The sequence below is a fragment of the Colletes latitarsis genome, chromosome 11 (assembly GCF_051014445.1).
Source record: "Colletes latitarsis isolate SP2378_abdomen chromosome 11, iyColLati1, whole genome shotgun sequence".
NCBI classification, from domain to species: domain Eukaryota; kingdom Metazoa; phylum Arthropoda; class Insecta; order Hymenoptera; family Colletidae; genus Colletes; species Colletes latitarsis.
In genome coordinates, this window is record NC_135144.1 from 7,361,593 (window position 1) to 7,385,613 (window position 24,021).

The 24,021-nt window shown below is 33.8% G+C and overlaps 1 protein-coding gene across 1 annotated transcript in view; it reads right to left on the reverse strand.

Moving 5' to 3' along the window:
- Unc-13-4a (BAI1 associated protein 3) overlaps positions 1 to 8,878 on the reverse strand; it is a 301,637-nt gene extending 292,759 nt beyond the window's left edge. The window contains exons 1-4 of the mRNA XM_076776805.1: positions 8,746 to 8,878; positions 8,341 to 8,447; positions 7,903 to 7,962; positions 7,692 to 7,820 (exon numbers count right to left, since the gene is read on the reverse strand). The gene's annotated coding sequence lies outside the window, so the exon portion shown is untranslated. The remainder of the gene's footprint in view (positions 1 to 7,691; positions 7,821 to 7,902; positions 7,963 to 8,340; positions 8,448 to 8,745) is intronic.
- Positions 8,879 to 24,021: the final 15,143 nt, after the last annotated feature.

Sequence of the window (24,021 nt, forward strand, 5' to 3'; positions counted from 1 at the left end):
TCAAAGTCAACGTATCTAAGCTACGTAGATCCTTCTCCCTCAGAGGGCTAAGCTCGAGTGAACATTTTCAACCTTGAAATTAAAAAAAGTGGGGCTAATGAAAATAAATCACCGTTCCGTTAGATCAGTATATCGAGCAACAATTTCACGAAATATCATTGTTTGCAACAATTATTTGCTAGGTCGATATTGTAAATATCTATTTTAACTACTGTCCAATGAAATGTGATTAAATTAATTACGATATAGCAACGTACTGAACAACAATTTCACAAAATATCAATATTTACAATAATTATTTGCTAGATCGATATTGTCAATAACTATTCCAACTACCGTACAATGAAAATGATTAAGAATTACAATCAATAAAAATCATGATACAGCGATATTTATATGGATCCCAGACTTCGATGAATTTTTATTCCGATTCGTGATTGTAATTAATGTTTATATGTTTATTAAAACATACTTAACACAATATGTATTATAATTTATTGATTGGCACATATAAATAACTTTTTACCCAGTTCCAAAGTAAAAGATGCTTTCTAAAATGTTTCTTAATTACGTAGGTAAAGTTTTATAACAAGATGAGTAATAATTATTCATCAGGTATATTGATATAACATTTCGTTCGTAAGAATATCATTACTTTTCAAGACTGATAAATAAATTTCACGTAAAATTATTACTCATATATCTTAACACAAGGACCACCAAAGCAGTTAAAATGACCCATTCACAATTTCTAATAATTCTTGTAAAACATTTACTCAACTGAATTTTTGATAATTTATTGTCATTTTCTATAAATGAGTGAATAAGAACTTATTTCCATTGCATTATACATTTTCTCACGTATCTATCGTTTTAATTTCTTTGGTACAAATAAATACACTATAATTATCGATAGTACTAGTATTAAGAAACAATTCTACTGCTGCCCACTGGTGGTCACTACTGACCACTAGTGACCACTGTTGACCAGTGCCGGACGGTGATGACCAACGGTAAGAACTGTTTAAAGATTTTCTCCCCTCATCTATTTTATTGTTTGATACCAATTTCGGTTCAATGAACTACTTTTGCCTTATTTGCCTAACTGCTGTTGCTAAATATGTATATTTTCTTACTTTACAGCTGACCTATTGATAACTACCGTATGTACTGACAGTAAGTAGTGAGTCCACTCCGCTTATTTATTTTATTAGTACAAATGTATTTGTTTATTTTAATGTTTAGTGTTGATTCAATTTTGTCTCTCCGGTTTTGTTTGATTTTTATGAATGTTTCGTTTCTCTATTTTTACTTTTGCACTATTTTTCGAATTGGTATGGTTGTTTCATTGAAAAGGATAATTATATATTGCGTTGATTTATGTATCATATTGGTCTTTATACTATCTCATGAATTTTGTTGATATTAATTAGAATAAGACTTTTATTTTATTCTGTTCGTTTCTCTGAAATTTGTATGGGTCCTCTAGCTAGGTGACAGATAACTTTTGTAATCGTGTTCTATAATTGTTTAATAACACATTATTATTGGAATTTTTATCTCTGCTTGCACTGATATACAAAGTAGTTATTTTCACGTTGTTGCTGAAATTCTTGTGCCATTTTCAATATGTGCAATATTGAGAAATTTGCAGTAGTTGTATAGATTGATACAATCTCGTGTATCAAATGATATTACACATTATATTGTCGTTAACGAATTTTTTTCTCAACAATGCGTAGGATTTCGAGGATATATGTATTCATTAAAATGGATTGTAATTGACCCTCGCAATCAAAAATAATTTTTTTCAGCATGATTTGTATTAGGATTGACATACCCTAGGACGATTCATGCATGACCGGTAACGGAACCACTGCTGCCATCTATCGGGGGGAGCAAGGAGTAGATAAACCGATCTACCCCTTTACTGCGTGTACGAAGTCAGTTCGTTCGTGGAGTCAGCTACGCTCGGATCTACAAAGGGAAAAACAGTCCTCCCACGCTGTGTATTACGTATCTATACATTAAAGTGTTTTATTAACTTTATGTGTGTTGTCCTTCCTGCGTTCACCTCTACGTTGCGCCATCAACAATTTGAAACATTTGCATTTTGTCGAAAAATTTGTCAACCTAAAATATTATTATCGATTGTTACGAGAAATAGACTAGTTTCTAAAGAATGTATGTGAAATTACGCGAGAAAGATCACAGCCATTGGCTCATATTATTTACTATGTAATTAATAATTATATTATATAGTTACGAGCGATACAATTAATTATATATTAAATAATAATGATTCCCAGGTCTCACCACGTGGACCCGACCTATCCTCACCCAAAACACCCTCCATTGATGAGGAATTCGGCTATCTTTGGATATTTTCTCCTAAGAGAAAAGCAATCGAAATTCGACCATTGTTAGAAACTAACGGTAAAAGAATTTGATGATAAACAGACCAAAAAACTAACAAAATGGCCATACATGTGAAAACATTCACCACATGTTTTCTAGAAATGAAATTAGAATGTACAATTGCACGTACGAAATCTGATTATTTATAAGAATGCCAGTATGTACCTTCATATTGATTGTTCCTACCTAAATGGAAATTTATACAGGGTGTGGCCTGACGGGTGGTACAACCGAGCGGGGGATGAGACTACATGTAAAAATAAGTCGAAAAAAAGAAATAACTTTTAATAAAAGATTCTAGAGACTAAAATAAGACGAAAATCAAGAATACCATTTTGTTGATTGAGGTTTCGTTAAAAAATTTTAATAAATTATTAATAAAATTTGTCCATCTACACGAATTTTTATCTCGAAAGTGCGTAAGTTTTTGGGGGTATGTCTATCCACCAAAAATAATTGTAATTGACCCTCACAACTGAAAATAATTTTTCCAGAATGATTTGAAACTTTTCAATTTCGCCGAAAAATTTAGGCACCTACCCCCTGTCGATTTTTCTTAAAAATTCGTTTTTGATTTATAGTAATTTTGTTTGACGCCCTACAGAAAAGTTGTCTAATATTCTTTTGTAGGTACCCATGAGCTCTACTTCAGAAAAAAGTTTCATTGAAATATATTCACGATTGTAGAAGTTATGGCTGATTGAAAATTGGACCATTTTTATGGGGTTTTTCTCGTTTTGCAGGGTCAAGAATCAACTTTTCGGATATTTTTGCGAATTGTACATATTCTCCACCAAAATACGCGTAGTTTGCTTTTTTAAACATCAAAATCGTCCAATCCGTTCAGGAATTATGACGTTTTAAAGATTTGCATGAAATTTCGGGGAACCATTTTTGGCCTCAAATTAGATTTTCGGTAAGGAATTTTTTTCTCGAAACTGAGTAGGATTTCGGTGGTATGTCTGATGACCAAAAATGCTTGCAATTAACCCCTGCAACTAAAAATAATTTTTCCAAGACGATTCAAAAGTCTTTTTTTTCACCCAAAACTTTCAGCACTTACTCGAATTTTTTTCTCGAAAGTGGGTAGGATTTCGGAAATATGTGTATTCACCAAAAATGATTGTAATTGACTCCCGCACCCAAAAATAATTTTTTCAGAATGATTTGAAATTTTTTAATTTCGTCAACAAATTTTTCGGTCGGTATGGAACTTCAAACGTTAATAACTTTTTAAGGAAGCCTTAATCAACAAATTGGTATTCTTGACTTTCGTCTTACTTTGGCCTCTAGAATCTCCCATTTACAATTTTTCTCAGTAATGACCGAACACCCTATATAATAAAAGAAGTTATTAACACACTGACTGCCACGTTAAAATAAATTATAGCATGAAATGTATAAATATATTGAAGATATTCAATGATGTACATGTTATTTTATTATTATATCAAAAATATTAGAGTTCGTTCCAAGTATTATTAAAGAATCAATGTAAGTTTGAGGCGGCAGTAAATATGTCAATATTCATATTGAAATCGCGAAACAAGGGAGGAATGGTTGGCATGAATGATGCAATCATGTACAAAGCACATCCATATGTGAACCAGTTAAAAAAAACAAACTAACTACAACTACAGACGAGTCAAGTGACAAAAGTAGTAATAAAGAATGACTCTCCATTTTCATCCGAAGATGAAAATGAAAAGCCATTTGTTGCAGCCCTTTCTTGAGACAGTTTGTCAGGGCCTCTTCGATTCCATCGAGTCTCTTCTTTCTTCGGCGGTCCTGCCAAAGCCTGAAACTTAAGACTAGGCTCGAGCACTCCGTGCAATACGCAAACCTCAAACAATTCTAGGAATTGTTTCCGGAATACGTGTGAAGTAACTCGAGCGAAACGAGCGTTTCGAGGGGCCTAAACGCGAAGTGCAACTTTAAAGTCGCGGCGATTCCAAGAATCGAAAGTAACACCAAAGCAAACAGTACAAATCGTTTGAATCAGCTTACTTTTCAACTCTTGAAATCGAACTACATGTACAGGAATGTCATGCGAAGACGTGCCTACTCGAGTCACTAACGTAGACAGTCCTGCCCTGGCCCTACCTACTTAGATTTAGCACGCACACACCAGAAACGAAGTTACCTACCTACCTAACCCTATATTTAAAAAATTGCAAAACTCACTCTCGCAAACAAACACTCCACGATTCTCACACATAATGTTCGGGCGCAACCTAAACTAGAGAGGAAGCCCCGGGGTTCCTCCGACACCCGAACATTGCACACATCTTTCACACTCTAAAGGTACGTACCAATATCTGAAATCGGCTGACAAAAACTAGTGATCAGTTACAGTATATGTATTTCATATATGTACTATAGTCTTTAGTAAAATATACTTTATATAAGATTATATAAGATTGAGAATTATGCAGGGTGTTCGGTCACCCATGGGAAAAATTGTAATGGGAGATTCTAGAGGCTAAAATAAGACGAAAGTCAAGAATACCAATTTGTTGATCGAGGCTTCCTTAAAAAGTTATTAACGTTTACTATTCCGCCTGTAGAACGGGAACTTGAGAACAGCTGCGTACACGCGATAGTGGCTCTCACTCAGAAAACTGTAAGGCTGTCGATACGACAGTGAGTAGAGTCTCTCATGCTGAGTGAGAACCACTATCATGCGTACGCAGCTGGTTCGCAGATTACCGTTCTACAAGCGGAACTTTAAACGTTAATAACTTTTTAACGAAGCCTCAATCAACAAATTGGTATTCTTGATTTTCGTCTTATTTTGGCCTCTAGAATCTCCCATTAAAATTTTTCCTAGAGGTAGCCGAACACCCTGTATATTTATTCACACATTTGAATATTTATATTTTTGTTGGCCTGAAAAATTCAATACGAAAAAGTTAAAGTGGCAAAATGTAAGCTTCTTTAAAAACAATAGTAAGCGAAGAAGTTGAAAATCATAGCCTCACTCTGACATGTATAATATTATTCAACCTGTAGGTTCGAAGCAGAAGTATGTTCCTAGTAAAATGTTTGGTGTGTAAGCACCTTAAAAGCTTGCTGAAGCACGGCCAATACTCTGTAACGCGCAAACATAGTCATCTTAAGGGCGGATATGTGATCTTGTGGACACGAGGACAAACAAGGATCAGAAACTTATCCGAGGAAAGTAGTTGCTCAACGTTTACATATCTAAAACCCTATAGGTTCTGCAACTATGCAGATCTATACTCGTACTTGTGCAAGATTGCCGTACAGTGGTTCGTCAGTGATTTGACTTCTTCCTAAAACGTTTCTATTCGTGAAGATGTTGCTTAATATTGAAAGAAAAATCGACTTTATTCGACGAACACTCTTAATTTCATCTGAATAGACGTATACGAAGTATTTTATAATATCATAGTCGTGAATGCAACAACTATTAAATAAGTGATTAATAGGAATTTGAGATTATTATTGTAATTGATAAGAATCTAATGTTACAAAGTTTTGTATGTAAATTGTAATTATGATAACTTTTAAAACGACTCACTTTCCACAGCCTAACCACACACACACACACACACACACACATGTGGAAAGTGCGTCGTGTACGATACACTAGCATTGTCAGTCGCAAACATATAGATTATTATTATAAATAGTTATAAACTAAGACATCGTGCCCAATGCCTTCGCTCAAGCAAGTAGCGCCTGGGCACGTGCATGAGTTCAGACAATGAGCACGGAAAGATTAACCTGAAAATCCTGAACTAGAAAGAATAATTAATTAATAATAGAGTATTACGAAACGATATTTTTTATTTAATTCTCTCTCGACTTTTTATTTGTGATACATCAAGAGCAAAATACGTCTATATTGAAAAATGTTATTATTAAAGAAAATTATTCTAATTGAAATTTAATTATTTAACAGGAAAAACTTTAGTCAGAATTGTATAATAAAATATATTACTTTGTAAATTTTAGATGCATCATTCACATAAATTTATTGAATTATTAATTCAAGTATTTAACTATCCTCGGTAGATTCTGTCGTCAAAGTAAACTTTTCAGAAGATAAAAATAGTATACAATGTTCGTTACCTTGACTCGAAAATGTACCAGTCGCGAAATGTTTTCTTATGCGTGAAATCCATTATATTTTATAATAATTAAGAAAACGATCAATATTTCATAACATACTACACAGGGTGTTCAGTTACTCCTGGGAAAAATTTTAATGGGAGATTCTAGAGGTAAAAATAAGACGAAAATCAATAATACCAATTTGTTGATGGAGGCTTCGTTAAAAAGTTATTAACGTTTAAAGTTCCGACCGTACTGAATTTTTTTCTCGAAAATGCGCAAGATTTCGGGGGTATGTCTATTCACCAAAAATGATTGTAATTGACCCCCGTAACCGAAAATAATTTTTTTGAAACAATTTCAAATTTTTTTTTTCTATCGAAAAATTTCACACATTCTCGAATTTTTTTCTCGAAAATGGGTACGATTTCGGGGGTGTGTGTAATAACCAAAAATAATTGTAATTGACCCTCGCAACCGAAAATAATTTTTCCAGAACGATTTGAAATTGTTTTTTTCGTCGAAAAATTTAAGCATCTAATAAGATTTTCGGTAAAGAATTTTTTTCTCGAAAGTGCGTAGTATTTCGGGGATATGTCTATTCACCAAAAATGATTGTAATTGACCCCCGCAACCGAAAATAATTTTTCCAGAACGATTTCAAATTTTTGAATTTAGTTGTTAATAACTTTTTAACGAAGCCTCCATCAACAAATTGGTATTCTTGATTTTCGTCTTATTTTGGCCCCCAGAATCCCTCATTAAAATTTTTCCCAGGGGTGGCCGAACACCCTGTATATTCCATATACGTACACTATAATAAGAATCATAATTTTATAATGAAGGTAATAAGTGAAGAAATTTAATATTTTATTCATATAATTTCCATGACGAGAAAAGTCGTCATGCCCATTGGAGTTGCCTTATTTTCCTTAACCAGTTAACAGGTTAATGAAAATATTCATTTCTTGAATATTTAATATATTTAAAAAAAAATACGGCGCACAAGAAAACCCTAGCCTAAGCTAAAAAAATATAAGAATTGGTGTTACTACTCGCGGGTATGAAAAATACCCGCGGTCACTAAACTCGTCAAAAATACTAAGTATACAACTGGTCACCCGTGTTGATTCGGATCTTTCATCCTACAACATGGTTGGGGACCAGAAGAACAGAAATAACATGCGACTCACCAATGATGAAATAGTACCTCTGCAATGACTGCATGATGATGATGCTCCCCACTGGAAGCCATTGAAATCATCCATCAGTCAGCATGATCTTGCTGGTTTCCAGGATCAGGTCCAGAGACTGTAAGAAGACTGTAAGAAAACAATTATAATCTATTCTTAAAATTATAGAGATTTTTGTAAATAATTATTATAAGTATAAATTTATACTTACATTGCTCGCTCGTGAATTATCGTCCAATAGTCTTCCTTAGTGATGCACTGACTCTAGTACCTGTAACAAGAAGTTTTAATTTCAAAGAGAGAAAGTAATGAAGTCCATTAGGGCATATTAGAGATTAAATGAATTAAATTTTAATATATGTTTTGATTTTTATAAACGTTCTAAAACGAACAACTGTACGCAAATGCAATTGCAACAATTCATAGTGATTTGTAAAAAGTCAAATATCTGACACCCAGAAATACGTAATCACGATTAAAGTGCATTGAAATACGTCAATTATAAAACAAATTACAAAATTATTTGTTACTTAATCTCAACACTGATATATTATGCTTCCGACAAATAATAAATCGATAAAATTATGAAAATGTATAAAATATGTATAAATGTTATTTATTATAATAATATATGTATATTAAATTTTACCAATCCTTATTGGACCATTTAAAGTTGGCGCGATTTAAATGTTTCCAAGTGTAATGGCGTCCATTGTGTGCTGGTAGCTTGCCTTCTATTCGAATTCCAATGAAAGACTGCAACAGAAATAAAATGCAAATTAAAATCAAATGCATTACAGTAAACATATCGAATCATAATTAAACAATAATTGAACTCGAAATAATATGTACAAGATATGTAACTTCGTATAGAAAGATATAATGAATCGACGCCGGTTGGATATCGAAGAAAACGTGCAAAATACGATTTAGTTTTTGTCATAATTCCGACTCAATTTGTAGCAAAAGTGTAATAATTCTAAACGAAAGCACCGTTAGAGAGTAAATCCGCGTAGTAATAATGAGGAAATATTAATAGGTTAGAAATACGCACCTCGTTGGTCGCGAGACGCCGACACGTCTTGACACGTCTTATCATGTCAGTTTCCACAGAACGAATGAAGACCCCTCGCTGTACCCAGCAACGCTCGCGAATTGAGGGAGGGGGGGCATCGATGTCTCTCGAGGTTTGCATTTCGAAAAGGAATTCCTTGACTTCAAATTCCAATAAGAGACCGTAACAGAAACGAAATAACAATGCATTAAAGTACATGAACGATTATTACAACTAAATACATAAGAAACATGTCAATAATTAACACCGGTCGAATGTCAGAAAAAAAATGCTAAAGCGATTCAATATTTGTCACATTGGCGATTGAGTTAATAATCAAAAATGTATTAATATTACGCGAAAGCATCGATAGAAAGCAAACGCGAGTAGTAATATTAAGGAAATATCAACAGGTTAGAAATACGTACCTCGTCAGTCGCGAGACGCCGACACGTCTTGACACGTTTTAATACGTCTTCCTATTTCAGATTTCAGAATACGAATGACGACCCCTCGCTGTACCCACTGACACTCACGAATTAAGTAGGGGGTGGGGGAAGCTTCAATGTCTCGCGGAGCTTGTATTTCGCGAAGGAAGGTTAGACCTCGTTTTCAAAACTTCGTTAATTTGCGGAACTAAGGATGCCTCAGATAGAAACCGCGGGTACAAAATAAAAACGGCACTTCCCATTTCGTAACACTCACTGTATCTAGATTACACGTTTTGACATAAACATACCTTTTATAAACAATAATTTAAACACAAATTAGGTACTGTTTACACCACCGATTCAATAAGAGGTTGTGTTCTAACGAACGGAAATGTGACCACGTAAAAAGTCAGCTGTTTTAGGGCGCGCTCTGTGTTTAAGAACAATAACCCTAAGAATCATACTTAACCCGATTATCGATGTTGGTAACGTCAGTAAATTCACGAAATTTCTGATGAGATATCGACAAAAGTTTTGATCAAAGATTATTTACGCATTGTACGGTCGTATGATTCTAAAGTCAAGATACTTTTATCACAGACGAGGTATACGAGTAGACCTTTCACCTAATGTATTTTTTTGGCCCATTTTTCTGGGGCACTAGAGTCCCATTACCATTTTCGTATCACTCGCAACATTACCAACAGATATAGAAATGAATTTCAATCCCTGCATAGTCAACTCACATGTATTTACGCACACGTTACAATTGCTGCCCCTTAACACTAATTCAGTGAATAGTTTCTCAACTGACGAGGACACTAAAATCACCTCCGAATTTTTCGCTCGGTATGGCAATTGTTCGAACTGATGTACAAAAAGACATGTATTAACAAAAATTAACGAATAGAAAATGAGTAATACTACAGATACGGCGGTTATACATATGTGCCTTGATAAATCTAAAAATTGATTCATAACTGTGTTATCAGACGGCAGACCGGTGCCCAGAGTAAGCTCACACCTACATTTACACACACCAATCCACAGCCATGTGTACGTGAGCTTAGGTGCTTTGGGAATTCAAGAAAGAAGGCGAATGTGAGTCTTTCTTGCTTTCGAAACAGCTTTGAGTCTCCACTGCCCAGGCATTTTTATTTTCCAACCCATGTATACCTATTACACATAAACGAGGTAAAGAATAAACCTATCGTTAATGGGATGAACACTATCGCTGTACCACAAGTGTCTTATAACATGAGATACACTCTTCCAAAGTGGAACAAAATGTTAAAAAGATCATGCATCAAATTGTAAGGGGATCCTCGTAAGAAGGCTTTAATCTTCGTAATGGTTTTAATGGGTCGATGATGAACAATGACCAACTTATGGTCACTAGTGATCAACAGTGAGGTTGACATCAAGGTCAGCGGTCCAGTGAAGATCTAGAAATGGTTAAGAGGTGGGACCAATCGAAATAGGGTTGTTCTCTAGACCAAGCGGTTCTTAACTCCTCACGTTGACACTGTCTCCCCACTCTTCGACTTCCCCACTCGAAGACTACCGCTGGACAAATTCTTCAGTACCCCTGGAGCATCCAGGGGAATCGGGTCTCGCGGGCCAAAGTCAGGCCATTCGAGGAGGGCTGACCACTGGGGGCCAGGAGTGACCAGGACTGACCAGGACTGACCAAAACTGACCAGAACTGACCACTACTGACCAGTGCCGGACCGTGATGACCACTGGTAAGAACTATTTAAAATTGCTCTCCCCACTTCTATTTTGTCGTTTGATACCAATTGAACGTTATGGAACTATCCACCGCTTTTGCTAAATTACGAATCATTTCTTATGTTACAGCTGGACCTTTGGTGCTTCCTTGGTAACGGTAACTAATGCTCAACAAATAGTAAGCCCACTTTATTTATTTATATTATCACAACATTGACCAGTTTATTTTATTTGATTGGTCATAATTCAATGTTCTTTGACTGTCCGGTTTTATCTAATTATTATGTTGTCCTCCTCTATTTCTACTACTGCCTTATTGTTTGAATTGGTATGATTGTGTCGAATCATGTACCATTTTTGTTTTCATATTATTTTGTGAATTTTGTTTGTATACTATTTTAGGAATTTTGATGTCACTAATTAGAATAAGATTTTTATTCTTGTTCTATTTCGCTAAGATATTTTGTTTAATTCTTGGCTATTTTCATTTCGTGATTTCATCGTTGGATTTTCAATTCTTGGCTATTTTCATTCTTTGATTTCATCGTTTTTTTCAATTCTGTTCAATCTTTGTTTCTGTTCGTCTTTGAAATTTGTATGGTTCTCCAGATAATTTTTGTAATCGTTGGCTATTTCACTTCGACATTATCTCTCCTTCTATTTATCTCTCGTTACGCAAGTATAGGTAAAATACTTTGTCTGTATCATGTGTAAATTTTGTACATTTCCTTAGGTAGGTTTAATATCGACAATCTTATAGATTCTCACTCTTCGGTACATCAGCACGACAAATTATTCCATCACTTTGTCTAGTTTGCATGGTGTTTATTAAATTTCCTTTCATATGTCACTAATATGGGTATCAATTTTAGTTTCAGATTATTCGCAGGGACATCGAAGTAAGACGCCATAACCGCCGAGGGACATTTAATTCTAAGTCGATTAGATTTAAGCTTCGTCGCGAATCTTAAAATTAACGTCGATGATTTTTTTATTGTACATATTTCCGCGTTCTACCAAGCAATTATTAAACAAGTAGCTTCTTCTCTCGTTATTTCGTTTCTTGCTTCGGTCACCGCTGTTTCATCGATTGAAACATGTAATCGACCGTGTATCTGATCCGAAAGATCTAATCGCCTTCCCTTGGTAAGCTTGATCGAGGGAAAACGGCACTTCGCTGGAAGGTGTGGAGTTTCCGTATTCTGCGGAAACGCATACCTTCCAGCGGAAGTCGACTCTGTCTCAGGTACTCTCTCTTTGTCAGACAGCCTAAGTCGGGTCCTTCGGGCTCCCGGCGGGTTGCGTTGGAGAAAAGGAGACCTCGATTCGGGGTTGCAGTTATCTGTTTTCTTGTTGAGATCGAGTTAGCAACGGCAGTAGGTTCGATCCTCGGATCCGCTGCACGGTTCAGCGTCGCGTCGCGTCGCGTATCCCACAATTTAGCTTCATCCCTCTTTTTAACCACATAATTGCTTGGTACAAAACATCCAAGGAACCTTGTTTCCTTCTATCGTCCGAATTTTAGATTCAACTTGACTAGACTTGAGCTTCGACGTTAATTTTAAGTCCCTATTGTATGCGTCTCCCAATATTGCCAAGTAATTATTTAATAAATAGCTCCTCTCGACTCGTTATCTCGTTTCTTGCTTCGGTCACCACTGTTTCGTCGAACGAAACATGTGATCGGCCGTCCAGTTTGTCCGAAAGATCTAGTCGTCTGCCCATGATAGATCGATTTCTAGAAATAGAAATCAATCTACCAAGGGCAGTGTCGATTCGATCCAAAGATCTGCTGTACGGTTCAGCATCGCGTCGCGTCGCGTCTCCAACTATTTAGCTTCATCCCTTTTTAAACAAAATAATTACTTGGCATGACTAATCTAGTTTCTAAGGATGTGAAAGGGAGATCGATGGAACTTGGATTCCATCTATCTCCCTTCGGGTCTCCACTCGCAGCAACCTCCTCGTGGTGAGACCTGGTAATCGGTGTCACCCACGATAGGAAAGTTATTCTTCGTGGGTGACACCGAGCTAATGGCTGCGAATTTAGAATTGTTTTTTGATATAATAAACGAATTTAGATTTATAATTAGGCAGGTGTTTGGTTAGGCATTATGTTAGGCAGGTTATTTTTATTTGAAGACAAATTCTTTTGAAAACTCTTTCAACTCTCTTCGTTGGTTGTACGTCTTTCATTGGTTGCACTTTCGTTTGTTGCTTCCTCGACCAACGATCGTTGGTCACAGAAGCTCTTTATTAATGGAGGGTGGATGGGATTTGGTTAGGGTGGGTCTCCATTCGCAGCAACCTCCACGTGGTGAGACCTGGATAATATTATTTAGCGTTTAATTAATAATCGTAGTACTCTTAGCTGGGTAATGCAATTATTAATTAAAAACTAAATAATATTAGCAAATTGGCTACGATCCGCTTTGCATAGGACATCATAAATATAGAGCTTCTTCGCTAGGTTAGTTTTGATTCTCATTGATTCATCAAAGATTCTAAAGTATTGTCAAAGACGAGGTATACGGGTAGATCTTTCATCTAATGTATTTTTTAAGTTCATTTTTATGGGGTGTCGAAGTTCAAATCGTCAGTAAACGACAAAAGCCATCGTGACTGACAGACATTGCATTTCTCAAAACCAGACCTGGGCGCTTTTTGAAGATTCGTTGACTTTCCAAACCAAGCGATCATGCACTATATGTATACATATACATATTATACATGCTTGGTACTCTAAAGTTGCATAGCTTTCGCCGTATACCTACTTTCTAATAACATGGGAAAATTTTAAAATATAAAAAAATGTATGAATACTGTAGAATTTTTGCAATGGGGAATTATTGAAGGAAAATGAATTGATTACACAGGGTGTTCGGCCACACCAGAGAAAAATTTTAATGGGGGATACTAGAGGTCAAAATAAGGCGAAAATCAAGAATACCAATTTGTTGATGGTGGTTCGTAAAAAGTTATTAACGTCTAAAATTCCGCCCCTACTGAATTTTTTCTAGAAAGTGCATAGGATTTCGAGGATATGTGTATTCACCAAAAATGGTTGTATTTGACCCCAGAACCTAGAAATAAAAAAAAAAAAACCTCTGTCGATTTTTCTTAAAAATTCCTTTTTCATTTTTAGTAATTTTGTTTGACGCCCTACAGAAAAGTTGTTTAATACTTTTTTGTAGGTACTCATGAGCTCTACTTCAGAAAAAAGTTTCATTGAAATATACTCACAATTGTAGGAGTTATGGCTGTTTGAAAATTGGACCATTTTTATGGGGTTTTTCTCATTTTGCGGGGTCAAGTACCAACTTTTCGAATATTTTTGCGATTTGTACGTATTCTCCACCAAAATACGCGTAGTTTGCTTTTTTAAACATTAAAATCGTCCAATCCGTTCAGAAGTTATGACGTTTTAAAGATTCGCATGAAAATTCGGGCAGACATTTCTAGCCAGAAATTATATTTTCGGTAAGAAATTTTTTTCTCGAAAGTGAGTAGGATTTCGAGGATATGTCTGTTGACCAAAGATGCTTGCAATTGACCCCTGCAACTAAAAATAATTTTTCCAAGACGATTCAAAAGTCTTTTTTTCACCCAAAACTTTCAGCACTTACTCGAATTTTTTTCTCGAAAGTGGGTAGGATTTCGGAAGTATGTGTATACACCAAAAATGATTATAATTGACCCCCGCAATCGAAAATAATTTTTCCAGAATAATTTGAAAATTTGGAATTTAATTGTTAATAACTTTTTAACGAAGCCTCTATCAAGAAATTGGTATTCTTGATTTTCGTCTTATTTTGGCCTCTAGAATCCCCCATTAAAATTTTTCCCAGGTATGGTCGAACACCCTGTATACATATATCGGACACATCCCTCGCAAACACGCCGCAAACATTAATGAGAACAAAAATGCCAATCTACCCTTCTTTTTAAAAAACCCGCAACTGATCTTTGGCTCGCAACTCGCCCTCTTTATTAAGCAATTATAATAAACATAGACTCATTAAAATTCTTAAAAATAACAAAGCTATAGCCATTTAAAGGGAAGAGTACCCACCGGTTAATAATCATACCAGAAATTTTAAATGCGTTTTTCTCGAAACCATATTTTCGGAACTGGCTGGCATAATACCACAAATTCAAATTAATTAATGGATTTGAAATTTATAGAAACATGCCTGGAAATAAAACAAGTTAATCTACATTCAAAGAAGAAAGGCTTGATGATGAATGGAGAAGACTAAAGATGATTTTTCAAGTGTTTCAAGTAAATCTCAAACAGAAATAAATTGTACATAATATAGTTAACTACAATTTATCCCTATCTTCTGCAATATAGAAAAGATTTTATATTGTATATTTAATTTTTATTTTGATTTTAATTTCAAGCTTTAGCCTTTGGGTGACTATGTGGGGTAAACAAAACATGCACGCTGTTGTTAGGGGTCATGTCTTTTTATTTCATACGGAACCTCGCGACTCTCTCCGTTATCCAATTAACAGAGATGCCCGATTAAGCACCGGGTGCACTACTCACACTATGCCAGATCACGCGTACGTGAGCTCGTAGAGTTTCGGAAAGTCGACAAAGGCAAACTGACACATGCTCTCTTTCTCGATTTTCCGAAGTTACCTGAAGTAATTTCGAACCGCCATGTGGGAGTCGAGAGAGCCATCAAGTTTGTCGTGGAATAGTTCGTTACTTTCAACGATAGATGTCGCTTATTTTTCGACCTCAAACCCTCTGGTGCTAAAACGCCCAAGTTTGTCGTGGAATAATTCATCATTTTCAACGGTAGATGGCGCTTATTTTTCAACCTCAAACCCTCTGGTGCTAAAACGCCCAAGTTTGTCGTGGAATTGTTCGTATTGTCCACGCTAGATGGATTTCTCGACAAACTTGGGCGTTTTAGCACCAGAGGGTTTGAGGTCGAAAAATAAGCGCCATCTATCGTTGAAAATAACGAACTATTCCACGACAAACTTGGGCGTTTTAGCACCAGAGGGTTTGAGGTCGATAAATAAGCGCCATCTATCGTTGAAAATGACGAACTATTCCACGACAAACTGGGCGCTTTGGCACATGAGGGTTTTAAAATTATTAGGAATAGTACTGCTATGATGAATTTCTTAATGCTTCTTACGATTATAAAAAGATGTTTAATAGTACAAATACGCGATGTTTGCATTTTGAAACATTAAAATCCTCCAATCTGTTCAGGAGTTATGATTTTTTGTATATGCAAATGACACTTCGAGGAAACATTTCTGGCTACACATTATATTTTCGGTGAAAAATTTTTTTCTCAAAAGTACGTAGGATTTCAGGGTTAAGTGTATCCACAAAAAATAATTGTAATTAAGCCCCGTAACCAAAAATAATTTTTTCAAAATGATTTGAAATTTTTTTATTTCGTCGAAAAATTTCTGCATCTACCCCCTGTCGATTTTTCTTAAAAATTCCTTTTTCATTTTTAGTAATTTTGTTTGACGCCCTACAGAAAAGTTGTCTAATACTTTTCTGTAGGTTCCCATGAGCTCTACTTCAAAAAAGAGTTTCATTGAAATATATTCACTATTGTAGAACTTATGGTGGTTTGAAAATTGTACCATTTTTATGAGGTTTTTTTCACTTCATAGGGTTAAGGAACAATTTCTCCAACATTCGGTCGACGAATTATAGCACTTAATTAATTAAATTCAATTAAACTCAATACAATAATAAAATTAATTTCAATTAACTATTTAATACTTTTCTGCGATTACGGACTTTCTGGGGATACGACAACGATGAATAATTATTTTATTTATTTTTTTTATTATTATTCCATTCACATGTAAGACAACCTTTATTATTTAATACAATACTAGGTATAACATAATACTACAAATTATTGCGATAACAATATTATTACATCAGTTGTATTCGCAAATTTTTAATTGTACTCCTTGCGTGCGTATGTGTCAATTTCATATACATATATAAATATTTATTTGTTTATTTATATGAAACTGAAGTATCTTATTCATAGTATATTATACATGAGCGTATATACGCGCGCGCGCGTGTGTGTATGTGTGTGTATTCTACCTTAACACTTCCCGTACAATCTTAATCGAGTCGATACATACATACATATATATATATATATATATCATTAGGATGGTATAAATAATATTGTATTTCGTAAAAGCACTTTCTGTTGCTTATAATGTTATTATTATTTTGAATTATCGCGTCACACTTCTTAATCTCTGTAATGCTCCATTTTCGCTTCAATTCGTCCATTATAGGATAACTTCGACAGGGATTACCTCTGGAAGAAAATCTTACACGAAGTTACGAACTATAGATATAATCAAGCAGAGTTGAGCAAATTTTATTCGCGAATAACGAATTAAAAGTCTCGACTCGCTCGTAAATAAACTTTTCTCCGTGATTTCGCTCGCCTATACATCAGCTTAAAATATCTGTTAATCGATACAAATTTACGAACGAATTTAAGAACGAAACGTAAATGGAAGTTAATATAGTAACGAATTGAAAATTTGTATTCGTTATTCGCGAATAAAATTTGCCCAACTTTGAAATCAGGGCTTAAATACTAGAAATTACTTCGCATTGTATGAGTGTGTCGATATTCGTAAATATTCGTTAATGTTTAAACTTAACAAGCGCTTGCTCCTTGCTTCGGTAGGAAATTCCTTTCGTGCAGTTGTTATCTCTTTTAAACGTATACGTAACCAGCATTATGCAAGCGTAGTATGTATTTCGGAAGTCTATCGTAACGTACAATGTTTTTCTCTTCCGTGATCATTCGTTCTCTTGCATATAAAACTAATAAATATGAAAAAAGGAAAAATAAATGAAGCACATAGCGAAGAAGGTGGAAAACAAATGCGAAATGTAGATACAGAGTAACCAGTAATAGTTACAAGTATCAATTTAATGAATCTATATGAAAAAAATGAATGAACATAACTTAAAATTTTTTCTTACATGCTTTATCTTCGAATAAAATGATTTTGAAAATTTGTTAGTTAGGCTAATGGCGGGCTCAACGGATTTCATTGTAATATTATGGTTCGTTTAGTTTTGTGCTATACAAGGTGTTCGGCCACCTCTGGGAAAAATTTTAATGGAAGATTCTAGAGGCCAAAATAATGCGAAAATCAAGAATACTAATTTGTTGATGGAGGCTTCGTTAAAAAGTTATTAACGTTTAAAGTTCCGTCCGTATTGAATTTTTTTCTCGAAAATGCGTAGGATTTCGGGGGTATGTGTATTCACCAAAAATTGTTGTATTTGACCCCAGAACCTAGAAATAATTTTTTTAGAACGTTTCGAAATTTTTTTTTCCGCCAAGAAAAGGCACCTTGTCGATTTTGCTTAATAATTCGTTTTCCATTTTTAATAAATTTGTTTGACGCTGTACGGAGATTTTGTCTAATACTTTTTTATAGATATCAATGCGCTTTACTTCAGAAAAAAATTTCATTGAAATATATCCACTATTGTAGAAGTTATGGTCGTTTGAAAATTGAACCATATTCATAGGGTTTTTCTCATTTTGAGGATTGAAAGATCAACTTTTCGAATATATTTGAGACTTCTACATATTCTTCACTAAAATACGCGTTGTTTGCCTTTTTAAAAATTGAAATCGTCCAATCCGTTCAGGAGTTATGACATTTTAAAGATTCGAATTCAAGGAAGCATCTGGTCTCACATTAGATTTTCGGTAACGAATTTTTTTCTCGAAAATGCGTAGAATTTCGAGGGTATATGTAATAACCAAAAATGATTGTAATCGACCCTTGCAACCGAAAATAATTTTTTTAGAACGATTTGAAAAATTTTTTTTTCGCCAAAAAATTTCAGCACATAACTCAATTTTTTTCTCGAAAATAAGTAGGATTTCGGGGGTATATGTATTCCACAAAAATGATTGTAATTGATCTGCGCAACCAAACATAATTTTTTCAGAATGATTTGAAATTTTTTAATTTAACTTTTTAATAACTTTATAACGAAGCTTCAGTCAAAAAATTGATATTCCTGATTTTCGTCTTATTTTGACCCCTAGAATCCCCCATTAAAATTTTTCCCAGGGGTGGCCGAACACCCTGTATAATGCTACGTTACTCAGTCTATTTGTAAGAAGTGCACAATTGTCCAAATTAGGGGATGCAGCTCCGATGAGCTTAACAGTTTCCTGAGTAACTTTCGATAGATTTTAGCCATCTCTCGTTGTTTGTGAAAAAAAATGTTAACAAATAATGTTCGAAAAAATATACGTAGATCTTATTTTCTGTAGTAATCGTATCTCTTAAATAATCATAATAAAGGGTTGTCGTTTGTTTAATGACCTCACAGTCATTTAGTAAAAACTAAAAATTATTTGAAAACGTAGATTCATTTTCAAAGAAAACAAAATATAGCCAAATCTAACACGATTGCTAAACCTAATTGATTAAACTCTTACAGGGAGCAAATTTTATTCAGCGAATATCGAATACAAATTTCAATCGATTTGTAAACTAACTTCTGTAAGAGAGCGTATCAATTATATGCATATATACATATTATGATCGATACTGGCACGTGTTTATTTTATAAAATTGTTGCTATAATACGAAGAGAATGGACTTGACATTCTTCGAACGATACGTCTCATGATCGTGACTTGTGATTTGTAGTTTAAAGCATACACATAATCCATCCATATGTTGCTACGTATTGCGTCACGTTTATTTTTTTTTTGGACAAAATTGTTTATTTGAAGTGATATTCACACTTTTTGTTCGAAATTTTTGTCGGGTTTTAATATGCTTTTCTGAATTTCCACAAAAGTACGTTTAATGTCATTAAGTAGAATTTATTTGCGATCACATAAATTGAATTAAGAACGTAATGCTGTCGGATACATCGGTAAGCACACTCACTACGTGATAAATTTATCGTTCATCCGCCGTCATTGGATGCAACATGAAGAGACTTACCTCGCGCGCGCGGTTGTACGCAAATTGCCATGATTCAGGCGAATCTTTACTTGCAAATAAATTTAAAACGAAGCCTCTATCTGAATATCGTCATTCTTGATTTTCATCTTATTTTGGTACGTAGCAGCAATAAAATTAAAATTTGATATAAAAACCCATTTTCTGTGGGACACCTTATAAATATGCTCACTAGTACGATTGCAACGGAAATCTGATCGATGATGATGCAAAGATTACTACACAATGAAGACGACTGAGTGGATTTGTATATGTTTTAACGACGACATATACATATAGGGGATGAATGCCAAACATAAAAGTTTAGCTTTGGAAATTAAATAGTTTCCATGATATCAATAAAGAAATGTTGGGAATTATACAGGGTGTTCGGCCACCCCTCGGAAAAATTTGAATGGGAGATTCTAGAGGCCAAAATAGGACGAAAATCAAATATACTAATTTCTTGATGGAGGATTCATTAAAAAGTAATTAACGTTTAAAGTTCCGCCCGTACTGAATTTTTTTCTAGAAAGTGGGTAGGATTTCAAGGGTAGGTATATTCACCAAATATTATTGTAATTGAACCCCGCAACCGAAAATAATTTTTCCAGAACGATTTGAAACTTTTTTTTCGTCGAAAAATTTAGACACCTACCCCCCGTCGAGTCTTCTTAAAAATTTGTTTTTGATTTTTAGTAATTTTGTTTAACGCCCTATAGAAAAGTTGTCTAATACTGTTTTGTAGGTACCCATGGGCTCTGCTTCAGAAATAAATTTCAATGAGATACCTCTACTATTGTAGGAGTTATGGCCGTTTGAAAATTGGATCAGTTTTAGAGGGCTTTTCTCGCTTTACGATGTCAAGCAATAACTTTTTCAATATTGTTAGAATTTCTACAAATTCTTTACTAAAATACGCGTAGTTTACCTTTTGAAACATGACAATTCTCCAATCCGTTCAGAAGTTATGATATTTTAAACATTTGCATGAAATTTCGAGAAAGCATTTCTGGCCAGAAATTATATTTTCGGTAAAGAATTTTTTGCTCGAAAATGGTTAGGAATTCAGAGGTATGTCTATTCACAAAAAATGATTGTAATTAACCCATGTAACCAATAATAATTTTTTTATAATGATTTGAAATTTTTTAATTTCGTCGAAAAATTTGCCCATTTACTCAATTTTTTTCTCAAAAATGGTTAGGATTTCGGGGGTATGTCTATTCACAAAAAATGATTGTAATTAACGCCTGTAACTAACTATAATTTTTTTAGTATGGTTTGAAATTTTTTAATTTCGTGTAAAGATTTCAACAACTACTCGAATTTTTTTCTCGAAAATGGTTAGGAATTCGGGGGTATATCTATTCACCAAAAATGATTGCAATTGAGCCCCGCAACCAAAAATAATTTTTCCAGAACGGTTTGAAATTTTTAAATTTAATTTTTTAATAACTTTTTAATGAAGCCTCAGTGAAGAAATTGATATTCTTGATTTTCGTCTTATTTTGGCCTCTAGAATCTCCCATTAAAATTTTTCCTAAGGGTGACCGAACACCCTGTATAATTTCCAACATTTCTTTATTGATATCATGGAAACTATTTAATTTCCAAAGCTAAAATTTTATGTTTGGCATTCATCCCCTCCTTCTATCCCTCCAAATTTCATGTCGAATTTTTGCAAATATCTCGGAAGCTAAGACCGAACGCCTTTTAAAAAAGTAAAAAATTGTTCAAAATATCGTCCTTTATAACGTATTTAAATATTAACGAAATTCATGACGAGTGGAATCATTGACAACTTCACCGAAAATTCAAACAATAAGACGTTCGTAATAATCAATAGTAGGTTCACGTAATGGAAGTTCATACAATGAAGGTTCTACTATATTCTTTCTGTTGAGAAAATGTTTAATCCGTTCAAATGCTTCGTCATGAAACAGGAAAAAGATTTGTTACCCGTTGCCAATTTTCCTACTGTAAAACTTGGTCTAATGGAAAAATTTGTGCTATACAAGGCTAATCCTAATTTATTAAACCATCCTAATTTATTAAGAAACCCGTTGAGTTGTGTCAGTCCAGCGTACCCGACAGATTTTCAAAGTCACTTTTTTTTTCGAAAACAAAGTTTGCATGAAAAAATTTAATTCTATATTTTCGATTCGTTCTTTCACGTACTATAAATAAGCTACCCAATCAGAAAGTAGCATTATACAGATATCAAAAAAAAGATCCATACACCGTAATACATTTAATTTCAACAATAATAATTGTAGTTATAGAGAACTAATTGGCTATGAAAGAATCGTAAGAAATTGAGAAATTAATTCAGTAGAAAAATCTAAAATATCAAATAAAATTCTATTTGAAAAAATTGTAAAATTTATGTATTTCGCTATATACTTTTTCCTCGTGGATTTTTTTACATCCTTCGAAATTTCAAATTTGCCTCTTGGATTTTTATTTAAATCATAATAAAATTCATTCTGAAAGCTAAATTAATTTTCTGAATTTCTATGTTTCTAACTAAAATTATTGTTGCGTAAACTGAACGCACTGTTGCATGGATAGTTTTTCTTGATAACTGTGGAAAAAAGCGATGAAGAAACGATCAAAAAATAGAAGAACATTGTTTATAGCGGATAAATCCTTTCGAGTTACCGCATTGTCAAATTATTGGGTTGCAGAATGTTTTATAGGAAATCGAATCGAAGATTTGATTGTCTGAAAAGAAAAGATGTACTTTGCGTCCTTATGCAACTGCTGGTTACTAATTATGTTTCCGTTCGATGACCTATTTTTACCGAAGATCAATGAAATCTTCTTGGAAGTAAATATGTATCATTAATGATTCATATTTGTCGATTTTCTAGCAATTAATCCTATCGCTATTAAAAAATACTTCGTATTTTAGCTTAACGTTTTACAAACTTTAAATCAGAATGTTATATATCATTTTAGAGATTCGAGTTCGTACGTCAATTTAGATTTATATTATTTGAAATTTTAATCGCTTTTCAACTACTATGTATCTTACATAACACTGTATATTTATGATTCCATTCTACCCATTTTGATAAAATTCCCATCTTTAATCGCGCAACCTTTTTCATTGGTTTAGGTTAGCTGGTCCACTAGCATTCCTAGAAAAAATACTCTCTGCGATCCTCTATGTTATAAACTAAGATTTTTGTTCCTCTTTTTTTCCAGTTGGTTTTTTTCATTATCCCCTTTATTCAACATGCTCGTCGTTCGTTTTGTTTTCTTTTTTTCTTTATATTTTTAAAGAAACGTTTTTGTCCTCCGTTCGATTTGCAAGGCATCTTATAAATTTACATACATACAATCGTTTCATCGGTTAGATTATTTCAATGGTATTTTAAAATATTTTTCACATTATGTATAAAGTTCAGTCACTATTTTACAAAATTACGTCAAACACAAACAATACCTGTTTCTGTATTAAAACCTTGAGTTCTCTTTACGTAAAAGGATAAGAAAGCCTTTAATAAAAGCAACGATTTAAACCAAGATTAGAAGTTATGAAGTATCGTGAACATTATCATTAAATGGGAAGATGCCCTCGAGTAAATGTTCGTCAAATAATCAAATAGTAAATATTTGCTGAATATCATTAATAAAATAGAATTTTCTTATTAATACGTACACTATAACCACATAATAATGTATCGTATATTAACTGAGCCTTAAAAGTATACTTATTTTACACCGCGAGAAAAAAAAGTAACAAGAGGGAATAGAGTTCAGTGATAATCATAAAGAATACAATCACAAATGTGATTGATTAATGTTTAAATTGCTTTACGTAAAGAACTTTACAATTCAATTAATATGCTAAATTATAAAATTCGTAATTTACCGCTCGCAAGTATAATCTGTTATCCCATTAAAAAAAAAAACAAACAATAGAGAAGGCAACTTTAATAAAGTTAACGTACGTAATTATGGTACGTGATATGGTATAAATACTAAAATACCATTTACTGCCAACGTATCTATTTCCACACAAAATAAAACAGGATGTTCTACTTTATTTCACTTTACTAATACACATACGTCGTACGGGTGTGACATT